At 43.0% G+C, this 12835-nt stretch overlaps 1 protein-coding gene across 1 annotated transcript in view; it reads left to right on the forward strand.

The window, feature by feature from the left end:
* Positions 1–11080: 11080 nt before the first annotated feature.
* The window catches only part of VGLL4 (vestigial like family member 4), an 83767-nt gene continuing 82012 nt past the window's right edge, over positions 11081–12835 (forward strand). Inside the window, exon 1 of the mRNA XM_029965201.1 lies at positions 11081–11103. The gene's annotated coding sequence lies outside the window, so the exon portion shown is untranslated. The remainder of the gene's footprint in view (positions 11104–12835) is intronic.

A 12835-nucleotide genomic window follows, 5' to 3' on the forward strand; every position in this document is an offset into this window, starting at 1 on the left:
AATAAACACTGTAAGCAGAAAAACGGAGTTGGTTTTGTGTTTTTAAGAAGTGCCAGTTACTGCACACTGGACTGTTAGAAATCTATTCCATATACTGAATACATTACCAGATAATTAAGGCTAACAACTAAAATGTTATTGCAGATTTTGCCTCATTTATTTCCTCTTTGTGTCCATAAATGAAAATGTAACTATTGCATTTCTGATTCCCATAATTCCCTCAAGGATGCAGGCTTTACTAGGCATTGCATAGAAATCTACAGGCTGACAGAAAACAAAAGGACATCTGTGGTGCACAGATGGAGCTAAAAGTTTTCCATAGAATAAGCAATATGACCAAATTAAGAAAAAAAGAGGCAGTGGCAAAACTAAGACACTTAGATTTTAATAAGCTCATTCCTTCCTCCTGTAATAGTGGAATGTAGTGAAGTTTTAAACATCACAAGGCATTCTGGGGAGTAATATTGAACAAAACCATCCTGACGAACCCGTGTACTCTTTTCTTTTGTTTCCTTAACACAAAAAGGTGAGACTGGGGCTTTTTAACCTGGTTAAATAACAGCACCACAGGATAGGAAACCATAAATTGTAACTGCTTCAAGCACTGGTTGAGAGGGATCATGTGTCATAAGATTGCTCAACATCTGGTTGAGAATTCCTATTAGCAGAGCATTTCATCACATGCTTGACTTAAAATGCATAGGTTAGCACTGTTTTTGAATAGGGATGTAATTCCTTTTTGACATAATGGCAACATATAGCTTGGCCTTGAATCTACAGGAGTAAAAAAAATTGTACAAATCCTTGATGTAGAGAGTTGTACAGTACAGTTGGACATGGCTGACCCCCTCCTGGGATACGGCTGCCACATAAGTAAAGGCTGGATTCTAACAGCTCATTCACTCTGGTGATTTTTATTTGTTACCTTGAAGTTGTGGCTGTTTTCCCTTCTGTTGAGAGAGGATGCCTTGGAGATATGTGTGCACCAGAACTTTAAATAGAGTATCTTGTGGGGATATCTTGTATCCTGAGAGGCTCAGTGTTTCTCCTTCTCTGCAGTTTCTCACTATTGGTGAGTTTGGGGATAAGCAGCAGTTAAATCTGGAATTTTTTAATGATGAAATGCAGTTGTAACTCTAGGGAAGCATTTGAAAGAGCAGCTTTCTTTAAAAACCCTTAGTAATACAGTCAAAGATCGTGGCTAGGCTTCACGAATGAAGATTTGGGAACAGTCAAAGGTAATGTCCTGAATATTAAAGTAAGACACATTTAAGAGTGGGTTTGGTGTTTCAGAAGCTGCTTGCCCCTGAAATGGTGCTTCAAAACATTAGAAGGCAAAAACAAGTCTGTGATGTGAGAATGAGTTGGCCTCATTCCTGCAGTGAAACAGCAGTCTTCATCCTGCACCTTGCTAGCTGAGCAAGGGCATTTATTCAAGAAATAAGGTTCTCCTAGAAAAAAAATAAAAGGTAATGTACTGCTTGCTGTCTGGCAGCTAATTAACCATTTTTATGTGCAGCAGATGCTGTGTGGCATCAGGCCCTCCCAACCCTTACACTGTTTGTCCTGCCATGGATTGCTCTGCCCCTCTACAGGTGTTACTTTACTGAAGTTTGCCTGTAACCTGAGCTGGTCATGTTTGTCTTACATTGCTGGATACCCCCTGCATATCTTGATTTTGCTTTATGAACTTCCTTTGTGTATAGCACTATAATGGGTGGCTTCTTGCTCTTTGGAGAGAGTTTTGCAAATCCCAGTTTAATAGTTCCTAGTTCACTCCATCTGTTGATACATTGCCAGTATCTAAGTCTGTGCACTAAATCTTTGTGAGACTTAAGTCCTTCCTCGTCATCCATATAGGCTGAAATCTTCAACTGTATTCTGTTCTGTAAATCATTTATCTCTGTGCCTTTTAAGAAGTGGCCTACCTTTCCCCTTGGGGCCATTGGTCTTGAACGTATTTATTTTTTTGGCAGAGTGCCATGAATGAATCATAGCCCTGAGCAGCTCAGCCTGGGCTTCTCTCGACTGTTAATAGGGAATACTTGGGGCAGTTGTTACAACGCCTTGCTCTGGGAGACTTTTAAGAGAAGAGAGATTGATTTCAGACTTGTTAGTTGCTTTTGAAGTTCCTCAACAGTATGTGGAAATGATTTCTTACGGTTGTACAGCTGTACACTAAAATAACTCGTGATTGTTGAATGGGAAGTTGGTACATGGGAATATGTTACTAACTCTTTGTCCTAATGAGGTGTTTGCTCTTTCACAAAAAATAGTCACTTCAGCTTTTCGTTCCACTTGTAACTTTCCTGTTTATACCTTCCTGCTCCATTTCCATACTGCTTTATTGTTTCTCTTCTTGACTTAATTCTCAAGTCTTTCATTCTGTTCTTCAGACATCCCTCTTTTTTGGTTTCGCTGTCCCACATGGATATTGTTTCATACTCCCTCCCTCTTTTTCCTGTGTAACAGTGCTTTCATTAAAGGCAACCAGGCAGATGATTTATTTCTGATGTCTTAAAAAGCTTCTTTGTAATGAAGAGCCTGGAGCCAAGCAAACCACTAAGGATTTCCATAGGTGAGTCAGCAGCATGGGCCTGGCTGGCTCTGAGACCCACGGTGCCCACAGTGAAGTATGGAACTATCTCATGCTTCAGAGGGAATGAAGTAGATGACAATGGGAAATAAAAATTTGACTGGATACATCACCATAAATTCTGGTTTCCACTTTGTTAACTTGTCCATTGTTGTGAGCAGCCCATTTGGCTAGCAGTGGGATGTTTGGCTGCTCCTAAACTTTGGATTTGGGCAGTGCACAGAGCTGTAGGACACAGTATGCTGACCTCCTCCATCAGCATTCGTGGGATGTGTTCTTTATCACATGCACATTTCCCATTTTCCAGGTGTTTGAGCATTGAGTTTCTCCAGCTGGTTGGCTGTAGGACCCCTCAAATACCACCTATATTGAGTGCAACTGACTTAGTTTTAACTGCAGAGCCTGTATTTCTCACCTGTGCTTCAGGAAGGCTTCTCTTTAGATTTGGTTGACCTTCAGTGTGAGGGAATTGGACCAACAGATGGGGAGTAATAGCTGCAACCTGATCATAAACAAGGTGCCTGTAGGTTAGCACACAGCTGAGCAAGTGGGATCCCTTTCTGTTAGAGGGATGCACTTTGGAGTATTCCAGAGCTTCCCGAGGTTTGCAACAAAAATCTTTGCCAAACTGGGAAGATAAAGATGGATCCAGAGACCAGTATTCCTGGGTTGCTTAGGGAACTGACCTGTGAGGTCCTTGTTCTCCACACTGAGGTAGTAATGCTACATCCTGTTCTGACTTGGGAAACTTCAGAATAAACGGAGCCCTTGGTGAGTGTCCAGTGGAGGGGGATCCAAGCAGGGTTGTGACTCATGCCTTTTCCCAGCAATTAATTTAAAAATAGAATTGACACTGTTTTGAAGGTCAGAATGCCAGGTCAGTGTGTGTCTGATAGTTTTTCATGGGCAAGGTGTTGATAGAGGACGAAGTATTCTTCATTTTCAAATTCAGTTCTGCTGGTCTACATTCTGTGCAGGAAGAAGAGACATTACCTCTACATAGGTATTTTCTGGCATATTTTTTGTCTGAGTGAACAGCTGTCACTTTTGATACTGTGGTTTCACAAAATTTTGCAGTGACCTTATTTACCTGTTTTTCTAGATAAAAATTTACATCACAGTTGCTAACTGATCCTGAACTTAATGACTGCCTTAGGGAGAGGCAGGAGTCACTTTACTCTTGCACGTTTTAACCTCTTACTCAGACTGGTTAAATCAGAGATGTTAAGAAATGGGTTAAATTTTAGTACATGAACAGGAAGCTTTGGACTATATACATTCTGAAATTATTCGTGAAAGCTGCAAATGTTTTAGTTACACCTTCAGTAGAACTTTCATGTCATTTTTGCCTTCACAATTCAGCATTCTGCCCAAACCTTTTCATTAGTGGTGGGGGGCTATTTTGACGATTATGCACATTTTTTTCCTGAGAAATTGAAGATACTGCAGCTGTAAAGGCAATATTCTGAACTGACTGAAACTTCATGCAAGTGTCATGGCTATAGAGGATTCCTTCTGCTTTTGAATTTGAATAGAATTTGATTCTTGGGAGCTTGCAACCACAGGGGACAGTCTTTAAAAACAAAACAAACCAAAAACCGGTCATAACACTATGTCTTTTGGTTCCTTCACTTGCTTTTGTTGTACTGTGAGACTAGCTCTGAAAGACTCAAGCCTGATGTTTAAGATACCTCCCCTACTGGTTAAACAGGCCAAGTAAATGGTAAAATATCTCATTTATTTAATTAATTTGTATTACTTCTCTACATGGAATCTATCTAGCTCTATGAAATACTTGGTAAATTTGAAAGGTTCTGCTCCCACACAGAGGATTATTTTTTTAATCTCTGCTTCCTGCCAAAGCTTCTCCAAACCTTGGTATCGAAGCATGAAGGTGGGGGGGGGCATTCAGTGGAGTTTTTTTGGGTTTGTTTGTGATTTTGGTTTGTTCTTTTAATGTTGCCATCCTCAAGCTGTCTTGCTCTTAGCAGCGGTGAAATGTCTGGCTCACTCCTTGTACGAGACAGCAGTGAGAGCCAAGAAGTTTGGCTCCTTAAAATGTTTTGAAAAGTGGTGCAGGACAGGGGGCAGAGCTGACATAAAGCAGCCTCCCAATGTCTGTCTCATGATATTGTCACAGTGCTTTGGCATTACAGCCTGGGGCAAGGCTTTTGAAAACCAAATTATTTGCACAATAAATTCTAGACTATTTCTTTTTTTCTTTTTTTTTCCCTCTGTTTTTTCTCCCCTCATTGCCTTGCAAGTCTGGTGTTGGGGCATAAATCCTAGGTGGGGAGATGGTACACATTCTGCACACTCCTGTTTAACTTTGAGCCTGCATCCTTGGGTTAGACTTGCCAAGCAGAAGACTGAGTCAGCAGCAATTTCATAGTTTGAAGGTGAGTTTGTACAGACAACAGTAGATGGTCACTGTGCTTAAAATGCTTACATTTTGAAGTGAATTATATTTAAGGGTTGTACTTGCACAGGTGCTTTTAAAGTTCTGGGTTTTTCTGCTTTTCTTTTTGTTGTTTAAAGAATGTCTCCTCTGTTCCTTGTCTAGAGTTTGTGACTAATTTTCAGTGTAAAATAGAAAACATGTTACTTGTATTATAGAATCATAGAATCATTTAGATTGGAAAAGACCTCCAGGATCCTTGAGTGCAACCTTTGACCAATATGGTGTGATTCCATGACACATGGACAGCTGACAGATGGATATTCCTAAGGGCCTAGACAGTCTCCTGGTGCCCAGTTCCTTTAGGCAGGCATGTTACTCTAATCCAGTCACCTACTGCTGGTTTAGAAGAAATTCAGGTGACTAAAGGACCTTTCCTTATAACCTCGAAATGTATAGAAATTATGTAGCTTACAATAAGTTAGTTTGGAAACTCAGAAAAACAGATTTGCATCTTATCATGAATTGCAACCAGTCCATGATTTTAATGATCCCAGTGGAACTAAAGTTCCTCTTGACCTATTTGAAAGGATACAAATCTAATAGGGAGTTAAATCTATTATATGTATGTGTTTGTTGCACAAGAAAAAAGTGTACAGTAAAGAGGTTGCTTTGAATCTTTATCTACATTTGTGTATCATGGTTATACTGACCTTTTTTTTACACTGAGCTCATCCTTCAGTCTCTCTGTAAACCATTTGTGGTCTTTTTATCAGTGTTTAACAAAACTCGGACAAATTAAAAACAGTGGGTGTGACCAAAGCTTGCTTTTAATTTGTTAATCTGACACTCCTTCATTTTTAACTTTTTTTTTTCTCAGATATCTTGACTGTCTTCATTTTATGGGAGCATCCATAGGGTGGAATCTTTCCTAGAACAAAGCAAGGAAAAAGTACCTGTGGTTAAATGTTCTGAAAGAACAGAGTTGGTGGTGTTCATATTTCTGTTTTAGTCTGAAAGTATCTCATTGTTTGCTTGAAGATTATGCTGGTGTTATGACCCTGCTCCAACTGAAATTATACTGTCTCTTTTAATCTGCCTTTGGATGATGAGGCAGACAATTATGAAGAGGACAAGCTTTGTCTTGAAGCAGGTAATAAATAACCATCTCCATCAACTTACAGTTTGGATCAACTTGTCTGTCCGGAATTACTGCAATTTAACACATTATGGTGTAATGAAATAATAAACTATCTTCAAAAAAATTTAAAGTGTCTTTTTAAGTCTGATATTCCTCAGTGTTTTGGATTTTGGGTGTGTTTTTATATAAGGTAGCTTTGAGATGCATTGCAAATGAACGCAGATTTTTGCAGGGAAGAGTTTTAGATTCAGAGCTTAGGAGTGTTAACATGGAAGAAAAGATGTTTGTTTCAGAGGCTGCATAATTTGTGTGTGATAAAATGTGTTTTGAGATATGATTTTAAAAGCTGCTGTCATTTGGTGTAAAATCAACCTGTTTTATTAAAAGAATGTGTGGATAGATGGAAGCATGCATTGTAGTTGTACTGACAGGGATTGGAAAGCAATGACATGCCTTACTAAGCTGACAAGTAATGGTGTTTTGTGATAGCTTTGGGAAAAGTGTTTGCTTTTGGCACCAACTTAATCATCTTCATGCAAAGTTTAGTATGTCTTGGGCTTCTCTTCAGACTCAAGGTAACTTCATGCATTCCTCTCTGTTGTAACTGACATAACTGTATTGTTGCTGTTCGAAAAACTAAATGAGATTGCAGTAAGAAACTGGAAGAACTTCCATAAATTCCTCTCTTACATGCAGTGATACCAGTTGGCAAATTACTTCCTTAGATGGGCACCTAAAGAAAAAGAAACCATCTCTTTGTAGCTCTACACTTGTATTGTTGATTGAAGCAACACACAACACGTGCCCCCTGCTGCAACTCTTAGAAGCTGAAATCAGTCAAAAATAGTTTACCAAACCAGGCTGGAGTCTCTTTGCACATGGAGCACCCATGGCTGGTGAACACTGCAGACTTTCACAATAATGAGGCTATTGCTGTTGGGACCCACATGGAGGGAGGTACTTGCCCAAGGCATTTTTAACCAACTCTTGGTATGGTGAAAATGTTTTATTTTCTTGGTTGGTCATGGAACAGATGTCAGGCTTAATTTCAATAGTAATTACAAGATTAATGTTTGAGTAGGGTCTGTAGAACTGGGCCATCAGATCTCCCTGCAGACTGCAACTGCACTTGCTAGTATACAGGTTTCCCCCTCTGGTTTCAGATTCTTTCCTTCTTCTATACTAAAAAGAAGAAAAAGGTGTTAAAACACTTTGTGAAACAGTGGTAACTCTCAAAACATACTTAGAAATGACTTGGCGGCTTTTGGTGCTTGTGAAATACTGGTGTCTCTCTGTGCCCCTGTGCTAACATATTGTTTGAGGAGCTCAGTGGGCCTGGGGGATGTGGCAGATCTCTGTGTGACTGGCACATCCACAGCAGGAGAAGTCGGGACACATCAATCCTGCGGCACCTGAGATGCACTGTCAGGAATGACACCGGCTCCCTCACGCAGGGGTTAAATCTTCTGTTGCGGTGGCCATACCGTATGGAGAATGTGACTAATTTTGGTGATTAATACACATTTGGAACAGGAGTAGCAACTGGAGTCTGTCCCAGGATTTGCATCATATCTTAGGTGCCTTACCTAAGGCTTCAAGCACTACTTTTGTTTTAGTTCAGCTAGGAACCCTCAGCTGTCTCAATCGCTTTTTGGGTTTCAGCAAAGTATATTTTTGCTGGTATCCAAGTCAGCAAAGAACCTTTGATATCATTCAGTTAGAAAGTACGTGCAAAAATGAAAACAAATTTTAACAGCTGAGCAAAACAAAATCCCATTCATCACCCAAGGCTGGGTTTGCTTTACTGGTTTGTGAATTTGCCTTTTGAGTGGCTTCGCTGAACATTAGCCTGTGTTGAACTCAGCAGCTTCAACAAGATTTTCTTATGCTGTTTTCGAAGATTTCCAGTGTTTGACAACTTGCCCTTCATTCTTTTTGTTTTAACAATTGTTTACAGCTCACTTCAGTGGGGAAGTCTGTCTGTCTGCACCAGCAGTGTCTGTACAGGAATGCACAGGGTCACTGTTCCCAGCAAGCTGATGTTCCTCAGACTCTTTAGATGTTTAGTAAATATTCTGTTGTAAAACTTTTGCTGGGAGCTGTAATAGAATATCCAAAGGATGAAAAGCTGGTTTTGACCTCTCCTTTTTCAAGCTCCTCCTCATCCCAGGAGCTCTGTGTCATTAAACAAAGAAACCCTTCGTACCTATTCCCTCCAGCAGTAATAAACAGGAGTGGCAGACTTTTTTCTTAAAGATGCATATTAAAAAGTCTGCAGCAATTAATTCTCATGATGTGTACCAATGTCTAGTTCAGATCTTTTCCCAGTCCCTGTGGGTCTGTTTTCCATATTTCATTTTTTTTCTGATATCTTTTTTTTCTCAAGTTTTAGATGATTATGACTAGTATTTTTCCAAATATTAGATCATCAAAATTCTGTTCTTGTTAGCTGGTAATGAAAATATTTTTCAGTAGTCTATTAATACAATATTAATTTAAAAAATATAAATATTACCATATATTGGTATAAATGTCATAGACAAAGGTTTAAAAATATGTATAAAATTATGTTTATTATTATTATTATTATGAGATTATATGCCTTTCAGTTTTTTAGCAACTGAAACGTTTCTATTAGGTATACTGAGTGTGTGGAGTCTAAATCTGGATTTCATTTAATGTTTGGAATACATTTTTGGCTAGCTTTTGGTGGCCCGGAGATCTCATGACCTGTCCATGCAAGGATATGAAAATACTTCAGTGTCAGCTATTCTTGCATGATTTTGATAGACTTTTAAATGGGAACCGGACAGCACAGGCCCTTCATGGGATCTGAATCTTTCAAGGAATCCAAGTGCAGGGTGTGTGGGTTCATCCCCGGCCGTTCCCTTCCGTGCAGCCTCCCACACCACTTGGCCAGGCTGCTGCTTTGGCTGCACCTCTGGCGACATGTGGGAGCTGTGCTCCCTCCACCATTTCATGCACCAATCCCAGTTTCAGGATCTAAAATAAACCTTGCTGTGCCTTGGTACTTTTTTTTTCCTTGAGAAAACACAGACAGTTGTGCTGCCATTTATATACTTATGCATTTATTATAATAGTGTGTGTGTCTGTCACACTGAGGGGAGGAGGAGCTGGGTAGGAGAAATACCATGAGCAGAATTCCACTGAGACACGGCATTTCTATTGCTCTTTTTGGGTTCCACCCCAAATCTGCAGCCCTAAGGCTCTTTGTGGGGTTCACATTGATTTGAAGTTGTGTCAGGGCAGGGTCAGGTTGGATCTCGGGGAAAAGGTTCTTCCCGCAGAGGCTGGTTGGGCACTGACCAGGCTCCCCAGGGCAGTGGGCACAGCCCCAAGGCTGCCAGAGCTCCAGGAGGGTTTGGCTGATCCTCTGGGGCACAGGGGGTGACTTTGGGGGATGGGTCTGGGCAGGGCCAGGGGTTGGACTGGAGGATCCCTGTGGGTCCCTTCCAACTCAGCACATTCTGTGATTCTTTCCCTTTGCAGTGCACTCCAAGAGGTGCCCAAAGCACTCTCAGATCCTTGTGAAGGTAAAATGCAGGATTATTGGACGTGTTTCTCTACATGACAACTGATGTTCATGTGGACACCAGAAGATCAGTACAGCACTTTCCCATTACTGTTCTGTAACTAATTTCTGCAAATTAAATGCCTGTTGCACAAACAGCATTCCTGGGTTCTTCAGAGTGCATTGGAATAGTCTTAGTTTGGCTTCTGAGAAGTGGCTCTTTCAAATACACAAGCTGTTCCAAATCAGTTTGTTTTTGATAACATTACTCAAAACAGGCAAAATGTGCTCCTAAATTGCTTGAATCTTGGGAATGGCAAACTTGGAAAGAGTACTGCTGCAAGGCAAGGGGAATGAGGATGTGCTGGTGTTCGGGGAGTGCTGGGATGGTGAGAACAGGTGTGTTTCTTGCTTTTCCCAGTAGTCCAGTGCTGAGGGACTGGATCGTTCTGGCTTCTGGCAGACATTCAGACTTTTTGCAGTTGCACGTGGGAACTCCTGCTCTGGAGATGGAAGAGTACGAGAGCGATTCGTTGACCATGGCGATGGCTCAGCTTTAGTTTCACACACGTCTGACTGGTGGCAGTTCCTCCGGCGGCTGAATGAGTCATGTCGAGTGCAAGAAGGGATTCTGTAAAAATCTGCTGCGGTATGAGCAGTAAACAGGAAACGAAGTGACGGATCTGTTCAGACCAATTATCGTCAAATTGTGTGGAATACGTGGACGTTAGCCCCCAGTCCTTCAGCCCGGCTGTAGTACGTTACCTCAGGCTCTGAAACGCTTGTTCCTCGTCATTTGTGCGTGTGGCTGCTCAGCCTGTTTGTGAGATGCTGAATGACGGCGCGTTGGCGCACTTCGGCTTTTAAAAAAGTGCGTTGTGAAGAAAAATTTTTTGTTGTTTGCCTGTAGTTTCAGAAAAGCTTTTAAACCAGAGTCGGAGTCAAGCAGGCACAGACCGGCGGCGTTGTCCCCGCTCCCTGTCCTCCTGTTTCTCGCTGTGGCGTTCCCGGCTTTCTCGGGGTTCGAACCGGTGGCCCTTCTACCTCGGCCCCCGCGAGCCCCTCCCCGGGGCGGGGCCTGGCGCGCGCGCTCCCTACCTGCGAGGATGTGACGTCAGCTCATCATTACCCTAATTACGGTGACGTCATAGCGGGCTCGGCCAATGGGACCGCCCCGCGCTCCCCACCTGCTCGGCGCAGAATTCCCTCATTCCCTGGGATTCCTCCCCGGCCCGCGAGCGAGCGGGGCCAGCGGGGCCAGGCTCGCCGCGCCTGCTCCGCTCCGCTCCGCTCCGCCTCCGCTGCCGGGCCGCCAGTGCCGCCCCCTTCCCGCCACTCCCGCGGCCCGGCCCGGCCCGGCCGGCCGCGGGGGCGCGCGGCCGCGCTGCCGCCGCTCCTCCTGCCGCCGCCCGGCCCCGCCGCCGCCCGGAGCGCCGGTGAGTGAGGGGGGAGCGGCCGGGCGGGGGCGGGCGCAGGTGCTTGCCCTGGCGCGTTCTCCGCGCTGCGGGACTTTCCCGGGGCGGGCGGAGTGGAGGCTCCCGGGGGGGCCGCGGAGCCACCTCGGAGCGGCCGCGGGGGGGCTCCGAGCACTGCCGGCGGGGCCGGGCCCGCCCGAGCAGCGAGGCTTTGTCCCGAACAGGGACTGGCTTCGCCCGGCTGGAGGTGCCCGAGGTGCCGCAGGTCCCGGCGAACGGGAACGGGGAGGAAATACCCCCCAGGAGCCCCTACCCCGGGTGTCACGAGCAGCGGGACCGAGCGGGCGCTGCGTCCCTGCCGTCCCCGACTCACACGTGGGCTCCCGCACGGCGTGCTTTTCCTACAGGGAAAATCCCTGGGGTCACATCAGTAGCAGAGGTGAAACCTTCTGGAATGAGTCCCAAGGGCACTGGGAAGGTTTTTGACTCTGTATCTTGTATATTCCATTTGTAGAGAGATTTTTTTATTCAATCTGTAGCAGTGCAATGTCAGGCTGCCTTATGTGTTCCCCAGATGCGATCAGCAGTAATCAGTTCTCAGGGTTTGCATTTTTTAAGTAAATAACTGGGCTGGAACAGTTGTTGCTGGATTTCCAGCATCCCCAGCATACTGCGGGGAACAAGAATGGGGTGTTTTGGTGCAGGATGCTAAAACAGGGTAGAAAATCATTATACAGACTCTTGGGGGCATATTAATTAAGAGCATTCACACAATAAAGTGTCAGGTTCTTATTTACATGTATGTAGCTCTGATAACCTTCTCAGCATCTCCATATTGCATTAGTTAATCTGTTTGTTCTCAGAAACATTTGAAAGTTTTCTATTATAAAAGAGACCTTCAGTTCTATCTGCTGTACTTAAATGTTTCATAATAGGTTTGCAGCAGAGTGTGTAACATGTAGGATGTAACATGTGGTCTTGCAGATAGATACAAGATATGGTCAGGTTGGACTTCTCTACCTTTAATTTCTTAGGTTAGCTTTTAATTCAAACACCATTGCTAATAGATTTCTTTGTAGAATGTTACTTTGTTAAGGAGTTTTTATGCAACAAGGCAACAAAAGGCACAAGGTAAAATGCCGAAGCTCTGCTTTAAGCTTATAATTTTCTGTGTGATGAGTTAAATTGTTGTTTCTGCCTGAAGATTTGCCTGTTCAAACACTTTTTCCACATGCAAAACAACCGTGGTTAAAAAAACTCAAAGCAGTGAATAAATAATTTATTTTTTTTTAAAGAAAGTGGTATTTTGAAGATTCCTTGGCCATACTTGGCCTGAACTCACTCTGAGGGCGATGGGTTGTAAATGCAGGAGATGAGCAGTACTAACCATAGTCATGACCTACACTGAGTACTTGCAGTTAACATTTCACATGGGTATCTCAACACAGGATTCATGTATCAATAAGTAGAAGCTTTGATCTAAGTGCAGTTGAAGGAATTTATTGTGTCTGTTTGAGACACATACTGTGCTCATCATTATTCTCATTCATGTTGCAAATCTGATTTACTCTCTCCTATAGTAAAAAATAAAAGGTATTCACCTATTTTGCATCAAACTGCTGCTTTATCTTCCTTTCCTCTGTGGACTTACTGGTTGTGCTGATAAGCTGTGCCTGGATTTCCTCTTCAGTTTTGCTCTCTCTCATGGAAATCAACTGAGTCTCTCTCTATAGGTACTCCTGGTTATGAATTT

Source organism: Manacus vitellinus, unplaced genomic scaffold (genome assembly GCF_001715985.3).
Source record: "Manacus vitellinus isolate BGI_N305 unplaced genomic scaffold, ASM171598v3 scaffold_91_pilon, whole genome shotgun sequence".
NCBI classification, from domain to species: Eukaryota; Metazoa; Chordata; class Aves; order Passeriformes; family Pipridae; genus Manacus; species Manacus vitellinus.